Genomic DNA, 9,966 nt, shown 5'->3' on the forward strand with positions numbered 1-9,966 from the left:
TTCTCTTGCCCTAGTTGCAATCGAGACCCTTGCTTCCTGTGCAAGTTAGGTTAGGTGTGGCTTGCTTCCTGTGCAAGTCATGTTTAGGATAGGCTGGCTCCCTGTGCCAGTTAGCTAGAAACCTTAACTTAGGGACAATCTTGCATGACAACATCTAGGCTCGAGTCGTAGTCTCCCTAGTTGTGTCTCCCTCTGTTATCTGGTTAGGCTAGATCCTTGTCCCTGCGTAGGGGAACTACATCGCCCTGATCTTCATACCAGATGAAGTATGTAGGCAGGAGATTGAGCTGATCTCTCCGGGCGCCCTTTTTCTTTTTCCACCTTTGTGTCTTAACCACCCTTGTGTGTGTCCTGGTTGGAGTCCGACATAAGTCCAGCGATTGGCAGTTGGTTTCCTGTGTGTGTTTAGGTTCGGATGTCAATGTAAGTCCAGTGATTGGCATTTGGGCTCCATGTTTGCCTCTTTGTGTGTGTTTTAGGTTCGGATGCTGATGTAAGTCCAACGATTGGCATTCAGGCTCCACGTTTGCCTTTGCTTGTTTGTTTGTGTGCGTGTCAGCCGAGCTACGAATGCTCTGATTCTTCTCTCGTCCGAGAAGATACGTATGCATAGGATACGATATCCTAGCGAGCATGTGTCGTTTCCCCAGTCCGAACTACTTCGACTCTGATGTCTATGCCTGATAGACTAAGTAGGCCCAGGATACGATATCCTGCCGAGTCAGTTTCAGTCAGTCTCTTGCGCTTCTTTCAGCCAGTGTGTGTGTGTGTGAGCAGTGTTTAGCAACCATTTTCCTTCCTTTTGTGCGTGGATCCCGTAGAGTACTACGGATGCGTAGGGTGCCTAACACCTTCCCTTCGCATAACTGACTCCCGAACCCATTCTCTTTGGTCGCGAGACCATGTTCTTTCCTAGGTTTACTTCGAGCGTTTCCTTTCCCTCTTTTTGGGATAAATAACGCACGGTGGCGGCTCTGTTGTTTCTTTCTTTTCCCGCCGGTTTTTCGCGCGATGCGACACCATGCTACTCATTCCCACATGGTGTTACGTCCTAGTATCAGCAGCCTCCTTTGGCTCAAATTCTAAAAAGTCAAAAAACTATGCCACATAACCATCAACGGCAGGGGAAAACCAAACGTTATGACAAGAAGCATCCTCAATGTGATCAGATCCCCATGACATATGCTAGCTGCTACCTTACCTTGTCGAAAAAGGAGTCATTATGACAAGGGAAATTCCACCTGCCACTTTCCGTATCATGCAAAGCACAATCCTAATGCCTCATGTGCTTACCATGCAAGGCATAAGGGGCATTCTTTTGAGGATTGCTGAGTTTTCAAAGCTAGTGTACAAGAACTTATGGATCAGAAGGTTCTGAGTTTTACCAAAGAAGGGCCTGGTGTAAAGATTGAGGAGGGTAAGTGCAATCATTGATGAAGAATGCTCAGAATTAAGGTTGCATATGTAGAAGAATAATGAGGCCAATCAAGCCAGCAATCATGTTGTCTTTCAATCTTTTCATTTGAAATATTTTCGTGTTTGTCAATGTATTGTTCAATTGTGAACTTGTTTGTTTTTGAACAATGATCACAATGAAATAAACATGCATGTTTTGGTTAAATCCATTCGTCTCCACTCATATTTTATTTATCAGTATCAAACTGCTGCTCAAGCAAAACCAAAAGAGAATGATGCAATAAAATGGATAAGTTTGCTACGTGCATGCTTTTAAATAAAACCGCATTGATGATGTAAGACATTGTTCAATCCCTAAAGCACGGAGATATAAGGAAGTTAATCCCTAGTCAACCCCTTTGGGCCTTGAAGTCGGAGTTTCCTTCTTTACACATAAAACCCTCATGTTTAACCAGGGGTAGGATAGTCTTCAGTTAATTTGACCTTGCGTTCAAATTTCGAAAAAGGAGAGTATCCCATCAAGTGATAAATCAAATCATATCCCTCTCAAGAGGATGGAATCACAAATTCAGAATGGTTATCCCTTACCAACAAAAGGAGTGAGATAGTCACGAACCTTGCTGCAAATTAAACAAGTAGAATATCACAGGATTTTCTCCGATACAAAAAATGAAAAAAAATCAATGAAAAGCCCACTAAGTCAAAAGCTTGAAAACAAGATTGACTTAGGCATAAAAAAAAGGTATCCCGGTGGACTGCGAATCCCAAAGGATCAGTCCGGGCAAAATAAGGGAAGATACAAAACAAAAGAAGATGAATCCGATACCATTTGTAATGCCCCAGACTGCTTTCAGGATTACCAACTGACCCAACAAACCTGTCATACCCCAATTTTGTTTGGGTATTTAAAATTCATCTGATACATGTCTATTTGTCAAGTTTTGTATTTTTAGCCATATGCATTTTTATCATCAAATAAAGTCACCATAATCATGCATATATGCATTATAGTAAAAAAGTCAACATAAAGTCAATACTTTACATGTTGAAGAAATTGACTAAAATTGCATTTTTTCATTATGCATTTTGAAAAATAAATTCATGATCATTTGATTTATCATCAAAATATCCATTTAAATATTATTAATCATTTTCATGCATTATAAAATAAAAATTAATGTTTGTAGAAGATCCAAAATATCTCTGATTTATTACATCAGTATTTCATGCATATATTACATCATTATTCCATACATATATTACATTATTATTCACTATTTAATTAAATAAGGTTCTAGAAGGTACTCATACTCTTTGCGTAATTCATAAACTATCATTTCTAGAGCCTATAAATAAACCTCATTTCATTCACAAATGACATCACCAATCATTCACAAAAACTAAGGCAAACCTCTCTTCATTTTTCTTCAAGTCATTTCTTTCTTTCTTTATTGAATTTTATTTTAGGTAGGCTCTTATGCTTATAACTTATTTAATTCTATTGCATTTTTATTATTGCTTCATTTATTTAGTACCTTAATCATCAACATTTGTATGGACACTCCATTGATTCAAAATCAATAGTTTAAAGTGTTCTTGAACCTGCATGAATAAAAGTGAATTAATTTTTGTTTATTTAATTTGCTTTGTATTATTATTCTTGTTGCACTTAATTAGTATCTTAATCATCACCATTTTGCATGGAAACTCCATTGATTCAAAATCAAGAGTTTAAAGTGCTCTTGAACCTCCATGAGCAAAAATGATTAAATGAGATTTAATTTCTATTTTTTTGGTGGCTTATTTTTTAATTCTGAGCATTCCATATTGTTCGTGGGACATTCTGATCTAATGTGACCAAAGCCCTCACATCCATGACACTGGATACCTTTTCCTTGATTGGGGTTTTCCTATATTCTTTCTTTTCTCTGAAAGTCATTGTTCTACTTATGTCGAATGACATGTTCTTGACATTAGGTCTTGGCTTCCTATCCATTCTATTTAATACCTTATTGAATTGCCTATCAAGAAGCACGATAACATTATAAATTCCTTCATTAGTCTCCATGTCACATTGAGCTTCTTCATCACCAGTGTTGGAGATAAAAGTTATGTTTTTGTTCTTCTTTTCAGATCTATCACTGATAGCCAATTCAAAAGTTTGAAGTGACCCAATAAGCTCTTCCACTTTCGTGTTGCAGATGTCTTGTGCTTCTTCAATAGCTATGACCTTCATGTCAAACTTCTTAGGTAAAGACCTGGGGATTTTTCTAACAAGTTTCTCCTCTAACATCTTCTCTCCCAAGACACTAGATGAATTGACAATATGAAGGATATTCATGTGAAAATCATGAATACACTCATTATCTTTCATCCTGAGATTCTCAAATTTGGTGGTGAGAAGTTGAAGTCTTGACATTTTAAGTTTTGATGTGCCTTCATGAGTGGTTTTGAGGATTTCTCAAGCATCTTTGGCCACATTACAAGTATTTATTAACATGAATAGTGTTTTGTCAACTCCATCGAATAAGGCATTCAAGGCTTTGGAGTTTATAAGAGCAATTTCATATTCTTCCTTATACCAGTCCTCTTCAGGCTTCAAATTAGTTATGTCTTTCCCATCTTTGTCTTGCAACACATGATGTTCCCAACCATTGATAACTACTTTCCAGGTTTTGCTATCCATATATTTTAGAAAAGCCACCATACGTTCCTTCCAATAATCATAATTGGTGTCATCCATAATAGGTGGTTTGTTAACAAATCCCCCTTCCTTGTTCATAGTACCAGAAAATATCTCCATGGAGCTCACGTAAAACAGAACAAGGTGTCAGCTCTGATACCAATTGAAATTCTGGTACACAGATATCCTATGTCGCACACGATGTCACAACACCAGGATCATGACATTGTCACACCATAAAAAATTACAGTGTTAACGTAAATAGCAGGAAGTAAATAACACATGTCAATTGTTAACCCAGTTCGGTGCAACGTCACCTACATCTGGGGGCATCTAAGCTAGGAAGGAAATCCACCATAATAGTATTAATTTGAAGTTTTAAACAACCTTTGGTTTTACAAACTTCTCACCTAATCACAACCCTTGGAGTTTATATATAAGACTCTCCTAGATAAGAGACCTTTCTTGTTGATTCTAAATGTTGGCAGCAATTTTGGTAAAACAATGAGTGTTCACAAGATGTTATGGGTGATGTCTTAACATAAGATATCCTATGTACCTGCTGGAGCTTAAGGAACATAATCATGCAGGATTGTTCAGAATGTCATACACAAGGTCATGGCATCTGATATGTGTGTACCTGCTGGAGTTTAAATGAAAGACATGTTCATGCAGGATTATTTCAGTATGTCATACACAATGTCATGGCATCTGATATGGTTGTACCTGCTGGAAATTAATAATGGAATTATGGAATAATGCAGGATTTTTCCAGGATGCCAGACCCGATGTCATGACATCCTGTACACAGAACATTCAGAGTGAATGTTATCTGTTTTGTGATTGCACAATTAATGGCAATCTATGTATGATTGAAGATCTGATTTGCAGGCATATTCAATCATTGATTACAACCTGATTTACTTATTTTCCAAAGAGATCTAACCAGCTGTCATAAGAAGATTTGATTGGAAAATAGATTTAGGGTTTTCAAGATGTCCAAGCCCAGCTGAAAGCTTCTATAAAAAGGGACTTATAAAACCTATTTTACAACACAACCAATACTGAGCGAAATATAATGAGAGAGCTAGGGTTTGTGTCTGTTTAGTCGTAAGACTTGTAAGCCATTCAAGTCATCTTTTGATGAATGAATTGGACTGATTTGTGGTTGTAATTTGTCACTCTAAAGCTGTTAAGCAAGAGTGTGTGTCTACTGGATCAAAGCTGTGAAGCAAGATCAAGTATGTGTCTTCTTGATCAAAGATGTGAAGCAAGATCAAGAGTGTGTCTTCTTGATTGAAACTGTGAAGTAAAATCAAGAGTGTGTTATTGAAAAGTGTTTTCTTTTCTCAAGGGATTGTTGTTTAAGATCACAAGTGTGATTGTAGGGAAGTGAGTGGGTTCTCATATCTAAGAGTGCTTAGGTAGAAATTTCACGGGTAGAGATTAGGTGAGAAATATTGTAACTTGTTGAAGTGTACGGAGAGTCTTTGAACTGATTCTATTTTAGTGCATTTCCTTTCTGGCTTGGTAGCCCCCAGATGTAGGTAAGTTGGACCGAACTAGGTTAACAATTGCTTGTGTATCTTTTGCATTACCTTTCTATATCTTTCTTCTGTTAGTATAACTCAGATATTAGTGTCGTGACATTACATTCGACATCTCATATCTGATACCAGAGATTCAATTGGTATCAGAGCAGGCATCCTGCTCTGGTTCTGGGTGAGATCTAGGGACAATACTTTCTGGTACAATGGAGAGAGATGGAGGATCTGTTCATAGGCCACCAATTTTGGATGGTTCTAACTATGACTATTGGAAACCTCGAATGGTAGCCTTTCTAAAATATCTTGATAAGAAGGCTCGGAAAGTTGTGTTAACAGGCTGGGTGCATCCTGTCATTACTAAAGAAGGAGAAGCCACTACTGAGAAGAAGCCTGAAGAACAATGGTTCAAGGAGGAAGATGATCTAGCTCTTGGAAACTCTAAAGCATTGAATGCAATATTCAATGGGGTAGACAAGAATATTTTCAGGCTGGTAAACAACTGTGAAGTGGCCAAAGATGCTTGGGACATTCTCAAGACCACTCATGAGGGCATCTCTAGGGTAAAGATGTCTAGACTTCAGCTGCTCACCTCCAAGTTTGAAAACTTAAGGATGAAAGAAGATGAAAACATTCATGATTTTCACATGAGTATCCTTGAAATTGCTAATTCCTCAGGAGCCCTGGGAGAGAAGATGACATATGAAAAACTGGTAAGGAAAATACTTAGGTCACTTCCTAAGAGATTTGCAATGAAGGTGACTGCCATAGAAGAGTCTCAAGACATTTCCAAAATGAGGGTTGATGAGCTAATTGGTTCCCTCCAAACCTTTGAGATGGGATTAAATGATGGTGTTGAAAAGAAAACCAAGAGCATGGCATTTATGTCAAACACAGAAGAAAAAAAGAGTCAGGAGGTTGACGAAGATTTGGTCAATGAAGTAGCAAATGCTGGGAAGACAGTTCAATAAACTGTTGAAAGAGATGGATGTAAGATCTAAGGCAAATGTCAGGAACAACTCATCTAACATCAGTAAATCCAACAATGCTGGAAGAAGAACAAGATCAGATGAGAAGCTCAAAGAAGGAAGAGAGGTACAATGTTATGAATGTGATGGGTATGGACACATCAGGACTGAATGTGGAACCTACCTCAAGAAGCAGAAGATGAGTCTTGCTGCCACCTGGTCTGATGAAAGTGAAACAGAGGAGGCTGCAAACCTTGTGACTGCCTTGACAGGAAGATGGGGATCTGATGAAGACTCAAGTGATGATGAAGTAACCTTTGAAGAACTGGCTTCTACCTACAGAAAGTTGTGTCACAAAAGTGTAGAGTTGTGCAAACAGGTTGAAAGCCAGAAGAAGGAAATGACTCAACTTGAGAATGAGAAGGTAGAATACTTGGAAACCATCTCCAAATTACAAACAGAAGCAGTGGTTCTGAATGCCAAGCTAGTTGAAAATCCACAAGCTGAAAGTCAGAAGATAGCACAGATGGAAAGTGAGAAGGCAGACCATGTGAAAACCATCTCTAAGCTGAAAACTGAAGCAATGTTCTTAAATTCTAAACTAGAAGAGATGACCAAGTATGTAAGGATGTTAAGCAATGGATCTGACTCTTTAGACAAGATTCTCCAAACTGGACAAATGACTGGAGACAAATCTGGCATTGGGTATAATGACTCAAAGCCTGAGAGCAGTAACACTGGAGCCAAACCTAAGTGCATCCATAATAAAACTAAACCTGTGATGTCACACCATATGTCACAACACCAGAGGAGAAAACAGCAGAAGGGGAAACAACAAAGATGGAGATGCCATTACTATGGGAAATTTGGTCATCTGAAGCCTTTCTGCTATAAACTCTATGGTTATCCTAGGCCTGCTCAACATCAGAATCACTATCAACCCAGACCCAAACAGCACAGGCCTATCATCAAGAAGGAATGGGTTCCTAAGACTAATGTTACAAGTCTAATAGCTCACGTTCCCCTCAGAGTCTCAGCCAAAGAAGAGTGGTATTTTGATAGTGGATGTTCCAGACACATGACTGGAAACTAAGACCTGCTAACTAACCTGCAGCATCATATCATAAGCCATGTAACCTTTGGAGATGGAGCAGAAGGTGAAATCAAGGGAACATGTAAGCTTGATTGTCCTGGAGTTCCTGAACTTGACAAGGTTTTACTTGTTAAGGGCTTGACTGCAAATCTAATAAGCATCAGTCAACTATGTGATCAAGGTCTGAATGTTAACTTCACCAAAACTGAATGTCTAATTTTTAACAAAGATAGTGAAGTGATTATGAAAGGAATCAGGACCAAAGACAACTGCTACATGTGGAGCTCTCAAAAAGATTATTCCTTAAAGTGTTCCTATGTCAGAGAGGAAGGGATGAAGATGAGTATAGATGCTAGAAGAACCCTCAAGAGTGATGAAAGACAAGTCTGTGGGAAATGTCAGACAAGGATGTCACACCAGAAGCTCAGACTTAACCTCACCTTCATAGGAGAAAAGGTTATGATGGCTCAAACAACTGAGAGGTTAGATCAAACAGGTGGACATGTGACCAATCATAGGCAGTCTGGAACTGGAGAGAGCATTGTTGGAACTAGGTCACAAGGGACTGTGTGCAAAAATGCCAAGAACAATGTGGAAAAGATTGGGATGACACCTACTCCTACACATGTGAAAGGTAAAAATGGTGTTCATATAGAAGATGAAAGAATGGGAAATTAGGGATTTGGACTCTTGTGAAATTATGGCAATTAAAGTGGAAAAGAAAAGCAAATAAAAATAGTGTCTGCCCTCTTAAACGAAAGAGCCACATTAATGAAAAATCATTCCCTAGCATTGAAAATAGTATCTATGCCCTTAGCACACGCTACCTAAACACAGCAATTTCCATCTCCATTCAACTTCTCAGAGGAACTCAGCTAGGGCAAAGAAAATTCTCTCAAAAGTTCGACAACATGTCTCAACATCCATCATCATCTGGTTTAAAACCTTCTCATCATGCAAAGACTCCCTCAATGGAGTTTCTAGATGAAGACGTATTGGACGTTACTCCCCTCTGTGTGATACCAGGCGACACCCCAGGTTCCTCTTCCATGGCTGGAAACCAATAAGGTAATATCCCTGATAAATCTTCTCTTCCAAAAGACATGCATTATGCTGATCGTGCCATTAGGAACCTAGTTACTAGGATTCTAAGTGAAGGGCATAAAGTAAAGGGGGTTTCTACCCCTCTGTCCAGAAGGGACCCCTCTCCTGAGGAGGAACCCCAAGCTGAGAAAGATGATGACTCATCTAGATCAGAAAAGGAAGTGGCTGTTGAGGGACTATGTTCTCTAGGTAAAACCCAACCTAGCAAGAAACCAGAAAATATGTCTCAGGAGAGTGTTATTAACCTAGAGGAAGAAAGCTCTGAAGAAGAGGATGACTCTTTGGTCCATCTTATAAAACCTAGTGTAGCTGAGAAACTGAGGACTAGAAAAGGTAAAAGTGTGGCTAAAATGAGAACAGCAAGGAGAGTGAAAAAGACTGCTAGTGTAGGACCCTCAAAAACCTGGAGTAAAGTTGAGGTTAGGAAAAGGAAAGAAAGAGACAGTTCTGACTTTGATGAGGATGTCGAAGACGATGTCCCAGATATCTCCCCTGCAAAAAGGCAGGCTGTTCAGAAGTCTCCTGGCAAAGCTGCTGCTGTGCACCTTGACAATATCTCCTTTCATTTAGAAGATGGTGCTGCAAAATGGAAATTTGTCATTCAGAGGAGGATAGCTGTTGAAAGAGAGCTTGGAAAAGAGGCTGTAGAGGTAAAAGAAGTAATTGATTTGATCAAAAATGATGGACTAATGAAGACTGTGGTAGCTCTACCCCAATGTTATGAGGGGTTGGTAAAAGAGTTTATTGTGAATATCCCTGAGGATATTTATGAAAAGAGCAGCAGGGAATTCTGCAAGGTGTTTGTAAGGGGAAAATGTGTGAAATTCTCACCAAGCATTATCAACAAGTTCCTAGGAAGAGGAACTGATGGAGGAGTGGACCTAGAGACTACAGACAATGAGGTCTGTAGGATTATTACAGCTAGCCAAGTTTAAGGAATGGCCTAGTAGGAATCACTTATCAGCTGGCAAGCTCACTGTCAAATATGCCATCTTACACAAGATTGGTTCAGCCAACTGGGTGCCTACTAATCATATCTCTACCATCTCCATTGGTCTTGGAAGAATCATTCATGCAATTGGAACCAAGATAAACTATGACTTTGAAAAGTTTATATTTGATCAAACCATCAGACATGCCTCCACAAATGCTGTGAAG

This window comes from Lathyrus oleraceus, chromosome 7 (genome assembly GCF_024323335.1).
Source record: "Lathyrus oleraceus cultivar Zhongwan6 chromosome 7, CAAS_Psat_ZW6_1.0, whole genome shotgun sequence".
NCBI lineage: Eukaryota > Viridiplantae > Streptophyta > Magnoliopsida > Fabales > Fabaceae > Lathyrus > Lathyrus oleraceus.